The 13,633-nt window shown below is 48.2% G+C and overlaps 1 pseudogene; it reads left to right on the top strand.

Annotated features, from left to right (window-relative positions):
- Positions 1–7,562: 7,562 nt before the first annotated feature.
- Positions 7,563–10,781, top strand: LOC122690608 (annotated as a pseudogene).
- Positions 10,782–13,633: the final 2,852 nt, after the last annotated feature.

Raw genomic sequence — 13,633 nt, 5'->3', positions numbered from 1 at the left:
AACTTATTTTTCAACCTGCTTTAGGTGTAGTGTTACGCTGTCTATTTGATGTTTTTCTTGTTTGTTGAGGTAGGCTTGTATTGCTATCAACTTCCCTCTTAGCACTGCTTTTACTGATTCCCGTAGGTTTTGGAAGCAGACAGCCCATAAACTAGAGAACAATTATCCCAAAGAAGTCCTCCCACTGTTATGAAATTTCTAGGACCCAAAACAGATTTCCCACCCTGTGGATCCAGCAGAGGGACTGAGAACTCCCAGCGTATTTGATTCTGGAGGCCAGTGGGTTTGGTTACGGAACTTCCACAGGACAAGGGAAACAGACGTTTGGAAGGCACAGACACAACCTTGTGTGCACCAGGACCCAGGAGCAGGGAGGCCACGAGAGAGGCCAGTGAGTGTTCAGGAGTCTCTGGTGGAGGCCTGTGTGGACAGTGGCCTGCCATGGCTTCAGGAGCACTGACTGTAATAGCCCTGGCATAAGTCCTTTTGAATGAGGTCGCCATTACCACCATGGGCATCACCGTTTCTTCATGAAATATGGAATTCTTTGTATTTCTCACACATATACCAAGACAATTTTCCGCCATGAGATATGGAATTCTCTGTATCTCTTATATAAAAATCTGGGTGCTAATACTCTTTCATAAAGTTGGGCTTCTCTGTATTTCACATTTGAAGATCAGAATGGGGAATTTCCCATAAGAACTATGGATATCTCTGTATTTCATGTGAACCACTGGTTCTCAGGTACTGAAACATGTGTTCTCTGTTACGGTTCTGTCCCTGTGCCTCACACGTGTGCGTGTACAGGTGTGTGTTCATGTCGCCTGTGTTTGTAGGTGGTGCGTGGTTCTGGCCCACTGCAGACGCAGAGATGAGGGTGACAGAACATGAGATGTGGAACAACCAGAAGAGGAGGCCCAAGGCACCGACAGCCTAGGGGAGACTGGTCCACGCATCTGTGTGGTGCCCATGCCCAGGACAGCAACAAAGGAAGGATGGCCAGGGACAGCTCCTGACAGTGGGTCCACAAATCTGCAATTAGATAAAGAGACATAAACAAGCTCACAATTTCTGCTGTGTTGTTTTGTCTGTTTATGTTGTTAAGCAGGGGTAGAGGGTTTGAGGAGTCACCCAGAGTAGATCAAGTGGTGTGGGGCTTTAAAACTGCTGCCTGTGGACCCCTCTGTCTGTGGGGCATTGGCTGCTATGTGAACGATAGGTGTGGCTGCTGCAGGACCCAGGATTGTGAAGAGACCAAGGTCCTTGAGAAAAGGGTAGAGACTGGGAGGAGGAGGCAAGGAAAGAGAGCCTGCTTCACTAGTGACCTACTTCTCCCACACGTGTGAGAAGGAGATAGGTGGAGGTCCTGGGCTAGTGCTGCCTAGCATCAGCCTGTCAGCCAGCACCCTCCCGTCCCCAGGGTGGCACACATTGGCACCATGCGAGACAAATGACGTGCTAAGGTAAGCGCTTGGTTCGCAAGCCCAGGCATCCCAGGAGAGACATGGCATGGGTATGGCCTCCATCTGGGCACTTCCTGGTAAATGGCCGTGCAGAAAGGTGAGAAAAGCAATGGTGTGGGGTGCATGTGTGTGCCCCTGTGCTGGTGTGTGTCTGTGAGAGAGAGAGCAGTGATGAACCACGGTTGGTGGGCCGTTTATATGCAGGGACCCTGGGGCAGTGAGAGACAGTTGGCAGTTCAGAGCCTGCTGGTTTTCAGGCTCCAGGGGTTAGTGCATAGCAGTCCTGCAAAAGAGGCCCCATTGCTTGCTCCAGAAGTTTTGACGTTAATTTCCTCCTTTCTTGGCAGTTTCCTCCTTGGCTGTGGAGGGCAAAGGGTTAAAGGTGTCAGTCTGCACCTGAAGGAGAGTCCTGAAAGCCTCACGGGAGCACAACCTCTGCTTTCTTCATGGAGTTCCTGAAGGAGACCTGCACCACGTGACTCTCACAGGGACCCTGGATTCTAAGTGAGTGTCTTGGATGTCCCCCAGGCCCAACCATTAGCTGGGTTCGATGGCCCACACTGTGTAGAAGAGTTAGGGAATGCCTGAGCTGTAGGCAGACCTACCACAGGCTAGCGAGGGCAGCAGAAAGAGAGCCTTGCCATTCAGCAAGTCAGTGAGGCCTGGTGGAATCAACCCCTCTTGGTGCATTTAGGAGAGGAATGCTGCTTCCTGTACAAGAGAGAGGAGAGCTGTGGGCGTAGGGCGGGCAGACAGGCCAGGGTGCCTTTCGTGTGGGGCTCTCTGTTTGCTGGTAGTAGTCAACTGTAGAGCCGACAGGAAGGGAGGCCAGCTTACCATTTCAGCTGTGTGTTCACTGCTTCGTTTTGTCAGAGCCCCTCTGGATCCATGTGCACCTTCTTCACGGCACTGTATCAGAGTGAGAGGCCTGTCACATTCTCTTTGACCTTTTGGGGGACCGGGCATCGATTTGGCCTTTTCCTGCTACAGGAAGATAGCAATTGGGTGAAAAGGAAAACAGTTGCAAACAGAAAATCTCAGAGTTAGGAAGAGCAGGGGAACCTCGCTCAGAAGGTGTCAGCCCTGGGGAGGGCGTGCTGGCCCTGCGATGAGCACGGGATTGGGAAGGAATGATCTTGAGAGGTGCACACTGAGAAAAGGATGCTCTAAGTCAGCTCCATGTCCGTTGTTCCACATCTGGTCCTAACTGGTGCTTCTTCACCTGCACATGAGGCAGGTAAGGTGGTCTGCTATTCCCAGCTCTTTTAGAATTTTCCACATTTTGCTGTGATCCACAACAAAGGCTTTGGAGTAGTCAGTAAAGCAGAAGTAGATGTTTTCTGGGAACTCTCTTGCTTTTTTGATGATCCAACTGATGTTGGCACTTTGATCTCTCTGGTTCATCTGCATTTTCTAAATCTAGCCTGAACATCTGGAAGTTCACGGTTCACAAGCTGTTGAAGCCTGACTTGGAGAATTTTGAGCATTACTTTCCTAGTGTGTGACATGAGCGCAACTGTGTGGTCATTTGAATGTTCTTTGGCATGGCCTTTGTGATTGGAATGAAAACTGACCTTTTCCAGTCCTGTGGCTACTGCTGAGTTTTCCAAATGTGCTGGCATATTGAGTGCAGCACTTTCACAGCAGCATCTTTGAGGATTTGAAATAGCTCAATTGGAATTCCATCAGTTCCACTAGCTTTGTTGGCAGTGATGCTTCCCAAGGCTCACTTAACTTTGCATTCCAGGATGTCTGGCTCTATGAGAGTGATCACACTATCGTGGTTATCTGGGTCATGATGATCATTTTTTTTTTTATAGAACTTCTGTGTATTCTTGCCACTTCTCCTTAATATCTTCTGCTTCTGTTAGGTCCAAACCATTTCTGCCCTTTATTGTGCCCATCTTTGCATGAAATGTTCCCTTGGTTTCCGTAATTTTCTCTAAGAGATCTCTAGTCTTTTCCATTCTGTCGCTTTCCTGTATTTCTTTGCATTGATCACTGAGGAAGGCTTTCTTATCTCTCTGTGCTAATTCTTTGGAACTCTGTACTCAAATGGGTGTGGCTTTCAATTTCTCCTTTGCCTTTAGCTTTTCTTCGATGCTCAGCTATTTGAAAGGCCTCCTCAGATAGCCATTTTGCGTTTCTTTTTCTTGGGGATGGTCTTTATCACTGCCTCCTGAACAATGTCACGAACTTCCATCCATAGTTCTTCAGGCACTTTGTCTATCAGATCTAATCCCTTGAATCTATTTGTCACTTCCACTGTATAATCATAAGGGATTTCACACAGATCATACCTGAATGGCCTGGTGGTTTCCCCTACTTTCTTCAATTTAAATCTGAATTTTGCAGTAAGGAGTTCACGATCTGAGCCACAGTCAGCTCTTGGTCTTCTTTTTGCTGACTCTGTAGAGCTTCTCCATCTTTGGCAGCAAACAATATAATCAATCTGATTTTGGTATTGACCAACTAGTGATGTCCATGTGTAGAGTCTTCTCTTGGGTTGTTGGCAAAGGGTGTATGCTATGACCAGTGCATTCTTTTGGCAATACTCTGTTAGGCTTTGCCCTGCTTCCTTTTGTACTCCCAGGCCCAATGTTGCCTTTTTCTCCAGGTATCTCTTGATTTCCTACTTTAACATTCTAGTCTCCTATGATGTAAAAGACATATTTTTGGTGTTAGTTCTAAAAGGTCTTGTAGGTCTTCCTAGAACCATGCAACTTCAGCTTCTTCAGCATTGCTGGTTGGGGCATAGACTTGGATTACTGTGCTATTGAATGGTTTGCCTTGGAAACGTGCAGAGATCTTTCTGTCGCTTTTGAGATTGCACCCAAATACTGCATTTTGGACTCTTTTGTTGATTATGAGGGCTATGCCATTTCTTCTAAGGGATTCTTGCCCATAATAGTAGATATATTGGTCATCTGAATTAATCCACCCAATCAAGTCCATTTTAGTTCACTGATTCCTATAATGGCAAAGGTCACTCTTGCCATCACCTATTTGACCACTTCCAAACTACCTTGATTAATGGACCTAAGATTCCAAGTTCCTTTGCAATGTTGTTCTTCAGAGCATCAGATTTTCCTTCCATCATCAGTTACATTTTTCTTTGGCTCTGTCTGTTTATTCTTTCTGGAGCTATTTCTCCGGTAGCATATTGGGCACCTACTGACCCGGGGAGTTCATTTTTCAGTGTCACATCTTTTTTGCCTTTTCATACTGTTTGGTTCCAAATTGGAAATGGAGTGTGTCAATGCTATATATTGTCATCCTGCTTATTTAAATTATATGCAGAGTACATCATGTGAAATTCCAGGCTGGATGAAGCACAAGCTACAATCAAGATAGTCAGGAGAAATATCAACAACCTCAGATACACAGATGACAACACCCTTATGGCAGAAAGCAAAGAACTGAAATGCCTCTTGACAAAAGTGAAAGAGGCGAGTGAAAAAGTTGGCTTAAAAGTCAGCATTCCAAAAACTAAGATCATGGCATCTGGTCCCATCACTTCTTAGCAAATAGATGGGGATACGCTGGAAACATTGACAGATTTTATTTGGGGGGTGCTCCAGAATCACTACAGATGGTGACTGCAGCCATGAAATTAAAAGACTCTTGCTCCTTGGAAGAGAAGCTATGAGCAACCTTGACAGCATATTTAAAAGCAGAAGCATTACATTACTGACGAAGGTCCATCTAGTCAAAGCTATGGTTTTTCAACTAGTTATGTATGGACGTGAGAGTTGGACTATAAAGAACATTGAGCGCTGAAGAATTCATGCTTTTGAACTGTGGCATTGGAGAAGACTCTTGAGAGTCCCTTGGACTGTAAGGAGATCAAATCAGTCAAACCTAAAGGATATCAGTCCTGAATATTCCATGGCAGGACTGAAGCTGAAGCTGAAACTCCAATATCTGACCACCTGACGTGAAGAACTGACTCATTGGGAAAGACCCTGATGCTGGGAAAGATCAAAGTACAAGGGGAAAGATGACAGAGGATGAGGTGGTTAGATGGCATCACTGACTATTGGACATGAGTTTCAGTAAGCTCCAGGGCTTGGTGATGTTCAGGGAAGCCTGGAGTGCTACAAGTCCTTGGGGTCGCAACGAGTGGGACACGACTGAGAGACTGAACTGAAGTCAGCCAAGTGCAAAACCCGTGGCCATCTCTGTGTGGTTCCTGGAAGGAAAGCCCAGGGAAAGGAAGCATGCCAAAGTGATGGGCACTGTGAACCTGTCCAACATGATGGGAGGACACAGAACACAGGGGCACATCACTCAGCTCTCCATGGGGAGAACTTCCAAACCCGCCCACCTCTTTACAGGTTGCTTCCCCTCATGAGCAAATCCAAGGACTGTATAACCTTACAGGGAAAGTCATAGAGATCGAAGAGGACATTGACTTGATTGAAGAGCGAATGAAAGAAAGTGACCAGGACAAAAAAAGAGGGGTGCTTACAAATTCCATTATTCTGTATAAGTAGACCTATATTTCTGTATACTTGCAAGTCTCCTTTAAGGTTGCATGTGTGTGTCTGTGTGTGAGCTATCAGAACAGGCTGGGCTGGGATATGGAAGAATGGACACCAAAAAGGTGAAAGAACTTGTGTAAAGTACACAGACCATGGGGCAGCAGAAGCATGGAAGCCAGGGAAACGAGCCCAAGGATCTCACCAAGCAAGCAAGCTGTAATTGGAAACAAGCTGCTGCACTCTGGATCCCTGCCAGAAAGGAAAGGCTGGAAGAAAGCAACTGGGGGTGGTCAGGGAGAATGCACAGAATATGAAAAAGAGAATGGGGTAGATTCCCAGGCACAGAAGAGGCAGGGCCTACAGCCCTTGGACGCCCAGCTACAGAGATTTTTCTGTCCTTCTCAAGTGTAGGAACATTCCCTGGCATGACCAGGCACATGAGCACACCTTGCCTTTTTTGTAAGCTTTGGGAGACAGACAGGCACTGCAGCATAAGCCGCTGCTACCTGCAGAGTTTGCCAGTTTGAAACGTCATTCTTTGTATTCTTCGCAGAACCCTTGGGTATCAGGACTATGCAAAGCATGGATTAGGTTGATTCTCTCACTGCTCCCATCCCCACAGGGCTGGGGAGACAGGGTAGGCTGTGATGTGTTCTCATGTGGAGGCTAGATGAGAACAGAACAACTTGCAAAGGGCCTCTATATGGTAAATGGGCAGACTTCAATTCCTCTAGTACCAAAGAATCATGGCCCTTAATGCAGTGCTGTCCTTAATGTCTCACTGACTGGCATTCCAACAGGGTTCTGGGAGTTCCTTCATGCCAGGAAGAGCATGCCCTGTTTCTGCCTCTCTCCAAAGTGTGGCCAAGTCTCCTTAGTCCTATGCAGTGTTCATGTCTGCCATGCAAGGGACAGAAGGATGCCTGTTCCCTGCTGTGGTTCAGCAGAGATTGCCTGTGTTCGCCTCTCAAGTTTGAGAAGGCATCGTCTGACTGTGTGGACTGACAAAGTCAGATCTCCCCGGGATGCACCTCACACATTGCCCCCCTGCCTTTCATTGGACATATTGGGAGAGCTCCCAATGGTTAAAGGTCCTCTGGGACATGGGAATGTGCTTTTTCGATATGGAAGCAAGGAACTCGTGGTTCGAATTTCCGGAGGCCAAGTCAATGGCTGTTGGCACACAGGACGTGCCAGATACAAGGCAGGGAAAGTATCTGGACAGACAGGTTGACTGGCGCAAAGGCAGCCACGTCTGGGCGGTGGAGCCCAGGACTCCCTGGAGCAATTCCCTCTGGGCTAGGGGCGTGTCCCTGGAGGGTGCCTCCCATTACCTTCTCTGTGATTGGTTGAGATTTTTGCCCAGTATCCTGGGCATGACTCACAGCTCCAGCAGCCTAGGGGGCCTGAGTGCCTGGGTGATTCGGACTGGATTGTGCACCGTGCCCCAGGCCATTCCCCACCATTTTCTTCAGTCTCAGAACACCCCCAGAAGAATCAAGCCATCTCCAGAGGGTGACGGCAGCCTGTGGGCAGGCTGTGCATGCCACCTGCTGAACTGTCATGTCCAGCCCCTTAACTGCTGCCCCAGCTTGGGGTCAAGGCCAGGGCCATGTGGAGAGTGAGACACAGCCAGAAGAAGGCCGGAGCCATGGAGGACTGTGGAACTTTGTAGTTGTGATCCCAGGTTCAGGGGGCAGGGCCCCTGCAGCCTGCCAGCACCGTGGGGTCATCAGGGACATTGCAGGCACCAGGGGACGTTCCAGGTGAGGAGGTTGCTCTCTTCAGGTTGGAGGCGGTGTGGAAGTCACGGACCTGGAGGGGGCAGAATTGGCGGGGATGGTGCTGCTGCTGGTTCCAGCTGCTGGTGGTAGACATTATGTAGGAGATGGAGGTGGTGACTGACAAGGAGAAGGAGCAGATGTCCTCGTAGGTGTGTGAGGAGAAGCCAAAGGAGTAGAGCCAGGAACATTCAAGGCCAGGAGCCCCGAGTGAATGGCTTGCGCTGGAGGGACTAGAGGTACTGGCAACCCTGCCAGTGGAGATGAGCTCTCGGCATGAGAAAGACCACAGGATCTGCACTCCTATCAGGTGGCAGAACCGACACAGGAAGAAGGCTCACTTGGCTGGAAGAAGTGCCATCATCCAGGGCATCCCTGGCTTCTGGGCCAAAGCTGTATCCTGATCTCCACTCCATGGGTTCGGCTTCTCAGGAGGAAGACATGGAGTGGGGGCAGGAGGAAGTTTTGGGAAGACGACACAGGCAAGGTGAGGGGGCTGAGGGAAGAGGGGCTGGTGGAGTGGCGGTCTCCAAAGGCACCTCGAGAGAGAGCCTGGGCAGGGCCACCACAGCTGTGGGTGTCAGAGGCATGACTCTTGGTGCCTCTTTTACCCCTGCATCTGAAGAGCAGATGCAGAGGAGTCTCCTGGCGGGGACACTATGTCAGGAGTTACCAGTGACAGTAGGCCAGAGGAACATTCCCAGAGAACTTTCATCGCAACTGTGGATAATCCTGGAAAGTAGTAGAGACAGCAGAAGTCTCACAACAAATCCCGGTCCGTCAGAGCCCCTGAAGGTTTCCCCACGAGTGCAGTGCAGAAGGACGAGGTTGTCCACCCTTGTGGAGCTAGAAGGGACTGCTGTCCTTGTATGCTACGGGTGAAAGACGACTGCAGACACATCCTTGCCACCCCTTTTGAAGACAGGTAGCAGATCAGAGACACAGGGCTTTCTTGCTAAACAGACACAGACACACAAGTATACCCACACACAACACACACACACTTAACGCAGACAAGACGTGCCGGCAGAGATTGCCGTTCCTGACATTCTAAACAGTGACATGGCGCTACCCAACAAACACAGGCCAGGCAGAAATGAGGAGCAGTCAGAAACACTCTCCCTAGGCGGATGCAGATAGCCTCAGATGCAGAAGACCACGGGGGACCGAGACTCATGAGCGTGTCTGATGGTATGGCAGGGGCTGGGGACAGCAGTGGGGTGGCTGGGCACGAAGGAGTGCCCAGAGCCCTTGCAGATGCCTGTGTCAGCGTCCTTGTCTGCCCCAGGCAAGCCCTGTTGCTCGTGGCACTTCCTTTCCCAGATTTGACATGACTGGCTCCTTGACGTAAAGCAGATTATGAACCACCCCCAGGTGTCCGTCATTCAGTAACCAAGATGAAGATTTGGTTAACGACATGATGGATTTGAAGGTCTGTGAGGGAGACTCAGAGGACCAGAGGGTAGGGGAGCTACATGGGGAAGGATGAGGGGGAATCTTGTTATCCCTGTGCATGTGGTGTAGCATTCGGAGAGGAGTAGCAGAAGCTGTTGATGCCTGCCTGGCAGGCAAGCTGAGGACCCTAAAAGCTTGCACCTTTTCCCTCTTCCTGGTCCTGAAATGTGCAGGAGCTGAGCCATCCCTGGTCTCGCTGCAAGCTGATACTTTCCTTTTGGAACAACCCCTACTTGTGGAAGACAGTGATCATTAAGGAATACTACCTTGACATCGCTGGCACAACTTAGCTCCCAGTGCAATGTGAGTGGGTGGGGGAGGGAGTGCATGCTCCTCCTGCATGATCCGACCCTGTCTCCCCTGTATTCCCCAGGATACAGGATTCCTCCAGGGTGCATCATTCGCCTCTAGTCCACTAACTCTGGGATTATGAAAGGGGAGCTCCCAGCCAATGGGCTGCACAGCAGCAGCCTTAACTTCCTCAACTGGCTGTCAGACCACAACTGCCCAGGATTAAACAGGATTGCTGAGGTGGAGTCTCTTTGGGCCTCTGCAGAACTGGTGATTGCTATTAGACTTCTTGGCTGCTCATGGGAGGGTTTGGGGCCTGGTCAGCCCAGTGCTGGCCTTGTTCTTGTTGCCAGCAGATCATCAACGAAGACTTGTTGATCGATCCCCTGCAGCACTACCCAGGTAGAAGGTTCTGATATGAGAGGTAACTGGGAGAACATGGGTTGTGAGGGGATCAGCAGCTGGGCCCTGAAGGCACAGCCGTGTAGAGGCCAGGACACTCCTTTCCCACATGGGGAATCTCAGGCTCATGCAGGCTGGATGTGGAGCCTGGATTCGTGTCATGCACATAGACTGGATGATTGAGGACCTCATCCTCAAGTCATCCTCAAGTCACTTCATCTCCAAGTCCTACAGGAAGCAGCTGTGCTTACAGCATGAGAGTCCTATGTGATTCTGATAGAGGCAGGGTTAATCTAGCTCCTTGGTCAGAATCTTCCTTCCCTGGGTCCTGCCATCCACAGGCCTCCTGCTGCTCATTGAGTTTGAGATTCCCTGGGCCCTTCACCCCCACCCCTTCTCCTGGGAAGCCCCACCAATTGCAACGGGCTTCTCTCTGGTGTCACATTGCACTTTTGTGCTGAATTTGGATTCTTCTCTGAATTTCCACATCCGCCGCTTGGCCTCTCACCACCAACACACAGTCACAACTGGAAATGGCTTAAGAGTGGCTGGTGATAATACTGAAGGGCTGGGGGAGGAAGTGGGCAGGGATCCCAAAAGGGCAGGACATGGAGCCTCCTGACATCATCTCCCACATTGCTGGACACGGGCGTCTTCAGCTACTGAAACACCTGTGTTCCCTGTTTGTGTTTATGTCCCTGTATCTTGCACGAGTGTGTGTACACAGGCGTGCTTGTGTCGCCTGTCTTTGTGCGTGTGTCTGGCCCGCTGCAGACACAGAGGTGAAGGCGACAGAACATGAGACGTGGAGCAACCAGAAGAGGAGGCACGAGGCATCCACAGACTTGGGGAGAGTGGTCGTGGTATCTCCGCAGTGCCCATTATTTCCAGGACAGAAGTGAGGAAAGGTTGGCCAGTGATAACTGTCCTGCAAGTGCCAGCCAATCGCACAAATAGTATCTCTTGAACTTCTAGGCCGTTGCACTGCAGTTGGTCTAGTCTGGTATTCTGCCCTCTCGTGGAGAAATAGAAGAATGCTTATGAATGTAATTTATAAAATCCAGATGTATTCTTTACATGTTGAAAAAGATACCGTATAATTTGGATGACCACAAATTGTGGGAGAAACAGAGACAGCATCACCAGACCCCTTTCAATGAGTGCTAAGCCCACTGAAACATGCCAAAACCAGAATATGACAGGACTTCTTGACATTCAGAAGCATGTCAGGTAGATTTCCCTGCCAGGACTGTGGCATTTATTGTTCCTTCTGCTTGGAATGCTCTTCCCTTAGGTACCAATACGGCCTGCTCCCTCACTTCCTCCAGATCTCTGCTTAATTGCCATCTTTCAGGGAGACTTTCCCTCATTATCTTGAGTAAAAGAATAACATCATACCTACACACACCCTTTCCGTGATCTAGCAACTCATGTCCATTGAGTCTGTGATGCCATCCAACCACCTCATCCTCTGTCATCCCTTCTCCCCCATCTTTGATGTGCATTTCTCTAATAATTACTGATGTTGAGCAATTTTTATCTGTTTTTTAGCCACTTGTATGTCTTCTTTGGAGAAATGTCTGTTTAGATCTGCCCATTTTTGATTGAGTCTTTTTTCTTTTTTGGATACTGGCCTACATAAGTCCTTTGTATATTTTGGAGAATAATGCCTTGATAACTAATGAGGTTTGTGACATTACACAGGAGGCAGTGATCAAGACCATACCCAAGAAAAACAAATGCAAAAAGGCAAAATGGTTCTCTGGGGAGGCCTTACAAATAGCTGAGAAAAGAAAAGAAGCTAAAGTCAAAGGAGAAAAGGAAAGGTATACCCATTTGAATGCAGAATTCCAAAGAATAGCAGGGAGAGATAAGAAACCCTTCCTTAGCGATCAATCCAAAGAAATAGAGGAAAACAATACAATGGGAAAGACCTCTTCAAGAAAATGTGAGATACCAAGGGAGCATTTCATGCAAAGATGAGCACAATAAAAGACAGAAAAGGGATGGATTAACAGAAGCAGAAGATATTAAGAAGAGGTGGCAAGATTACACAGAAAAACTGTACAAAAAAGATCTTCACGACCCAGATAATAATGGTGTGATCACTCACCTAGAGCCAGGCATCCTGGAATCTAAAATCGAGTGGGCCTTAGGTTGCATCACTACGAACAAAGTTAGTGGAGGTGACGGAATTCCAGTTGAACTATTTCAAATCCTAAAAGATGATGCTGTGAAAGTGTTGCACTCAATATGTCAGCAACTTAGAAAACTCAGCAGTGGCCAGAGGACTGGAAAAGGCCAGCTTTCATTCCAATCCCAAAGAAAGGCAATGCCAAAGAATGCTTAAACTACCACACAATTGCACTCATCTCACATGCTCGTAAAGTAATGCTCAAAATTCTCCAAGTCAGGCTTCAGCAATACGTGAAGCGTGAACTTCCAGATGTCCAAGCTGGTTTTAGAAAAGGCAGAGAAACCAGAGATCAAATTGCCAATACCCACTGGATCCTTGAAAAAGCAAGAGAGTTCCAGAAAAACATCTATTTCTGCTTTATTGACTATACCAAGGGCTTTGACTATGTGGATGACAATAAACTGTGGATAATTCTGAAAGAGATGGGTACCAGACCACGAGACCTGCCTCTTGAGAAACCTGTGTGCAGGTCAGGAAGCAACAGTTAGAACTGGACATGGAACAACAGACTGGTTCCAAATAGGGAAAAGAGTACGTCAAGGTTGTATATTGTCACTCTGGTTATTTAACTTATACGCAGAGTACATCATGAGAAACGCTAGGCTGGAATGAGCACAATCTGGAATCAAGACTGCTGGGAGAAATATCAATGAACTCAGATATGCAGATGACACCACCCTCATGGCAGAACATGAAGAACTAAAGAGCCTCTTGATGAAACTGAAAGAGGAGAGTGAAAAGTTGGCTGAAAGATCAACATTCAGAAAACTAAGATCATGGCATCTGGTCCCATCACTTCATGGCAAATAGATGGGGAAATAGTGGCTAACTTTATTTTTGGGGGCTCCAAAATCACTGCCTATGGTCACTGCAGCCATGAAATTAAAAGACGCTTACTCCTTGGAAGAAAGGTTATGACCAACCTTGACAGCATATTAAAAAGCAGAGACATTACATTGTCAACAAAGGTCCATCTAGTCAAGCCTATGTTTTTACTGGTAGTCATGTATGGATGTGAGATTTGGACTATAAAGAAAGGTGAGCCCTGAAGAATTGGTGCTTTTGAACTGTGGTGTTGGAGAAGACTCTTGAGAGTCCCTTGGACTGCAAGGAGATCCACCCAGTCCATCCTAAGGGAGATCAGTCCTAGGTGTTCATCAGAAGGACTGATGTTGAAACTGAAACTCCAGTGCTTTGGCCACCTGATGTGTAGAGCTGACTCCTTTGTAAAGACACTGATGCTGGGAAAGATTGAGGGCAGGAGGAGAAGCAGACGACAGAGGATGAGATGGTTGGATGGCATCACCCACTCAGTGGACATGAGTTTGGGTAAACTCTGGGAGTTGGTGATGGACAGGGAGGCCTGGCATGCTGTGGTTCACAGCGTCGCAGAGACAGTCATGACTGAGCGACTGAACTGAACTGAACACAACATTGTAAATCAACTATACTTCAATTAAAAAGTAGCATGACTGAAAAAAAGATTGGTATATTTCATTGTGTCCTCTGCATCAGCAGGCAGATTCTCATTCACTGTGCCACCATCTGTTCCCTTAG

Source organism: Cervus elaphus, chromosome X, assembly GCF_910594005.1.
Source record: "Cervus elaphus chromosome X, mCerEla1.1, whole genome shotgun sequence".
Taxonomy (NCBI): Eukaryota; Metazoa; Chordata; class Mammalia; order Artiodactyla; family Cervidae; genus Cervus; species Cervus elaphus.
Note: the sequence above shows the minus strand (reverse complement) of the source record. Positions and strands in the feature narration are given on the sequence as shown.